General features: G+C 43.1%; 1 non-coding gene across 1 annotated transcript; it reads left to right on the plus strand.

The window, feature by feature from the left end:
- The first annotated feature begins 822 nt into the window (after positions 1 to 822).
- On the plus strand, positions 823 to 906 carry Trnas-gga (transfer RNA serine (anticodon GGA)). The gene is given in 2 exon segments: positions 823 to 862; positions 872 to 906. It is a non-coding gene; the product is annotated as a tRNA-Ser (tRNA).
- Positions 907 to 1207: the final 301 nt, after the last annotated feature.

Below are 1207 nucleotides of genomic sequence, written 5' to 3' on the forward strand. Positions count from 1 at the left end.
AAATATCCAAAAGTGTTCGGCTGGTGGTAAAGTTTATTAAATTGGAAAGTACGTACCAGCAGATGTCCCCTGGCCGTAATGGTCCAACAGAGGTACTATTCACGTTGGCGTACAAAATGTATGAGTCTGGCGACATGCCATCTGAGTTTCGGAAAGATATCATGCACACAATTACGAAGACTGCAAGAGCTGACAAATGCGAGAATTATCACAACTTCAGCTTATCAGCTGATGCATCATAACTGATGACAAAAATAATATACAGAAGAATGGAAAACAAAATTAAGAATGTGTTACATGACGACCAGTTAGGCTTTAGGAAAGGTGAAGGCACCAAAGAGGCGATTCTGACGTTACGGACGACAACGGAAGCAAAAATGGTTCAAATGGCTCTGAGCACTATGGGACTCAACTGCTGAGGTCATTAGTCCCCTAGAACTTAGAACTAGTTAAACCTAACTAACCTAAGGACATCACAAACATCCATGCCCGAGGCAGGATTCGAACCTGCGATCGTAGCTGTCTTGCGGTTCCAGACTGCAGCGCCTTTAACCGCACGGCCACTTCAGCCGGCAAACGGAAGCAAGACTAAAGAAAAATCAAGACAAGTCGATATGATTTGACGACCTGGAAAAAGCATTTGACAATGTAAAAGTGTGCAAGATGTTCGAAATTCTGAGAAAAATAGGGGTAAGCTATAATATTTACAGGAGCCAAGGGGGAATAATAAGAGTAGACTGCGGAGAACGACATGCGCGGATTGAAAAGGGTGTGAGACAGGGATGCAGTGTTTCGCTCCTACTGTAAAGTTTTTACATTGAAGCCTGAGTGGCCGAGCGGTTCTAGGCACTGCAGTCTGGAACCGCGCGACCGCTGCGGGCGCAGGTTCGAATCCTGCCTCGGGCATGGATGTGTGTGATGTCCTTAGGTTAGTTAGGTTAAGTAGTTCTAAGTTTTAGGGGACTGATGACCTGAGAAGTTAAGTCCCATAGTGCTCAGAGCCATTTGAACCATTTTTTTTTTCTTTTTGTAATTAAATTCGAGGTGAAAAGATATCAATGATACGATTCGCTGATGACATGACTGTTCTGAGTGAAAGCGAAGAAGAATTACATGATCTGCTGAATTGTACAGAATATGCATTGAGAGTAGCAAGAAAGAGAAGTTAATATCAAGATTGATGGTCACGAAGCAGATGAATTTAAGA

Source organism: Schistocerca serialis, chromosome 1, assembly GCF_023864345.2.
Source record: "Schistocerca serialis cubense isolate TAMUIC-IGC-003099 chromosome 1, iqSchSeri2.2, whole genome shotgun sequence".
NCBI classification, from domain to species: Eukaryota; Metazoa; Arthropoda; class Insecta; order Orthoptera; family Acrididae; genus Schistocerca; species Schistocerca serialis.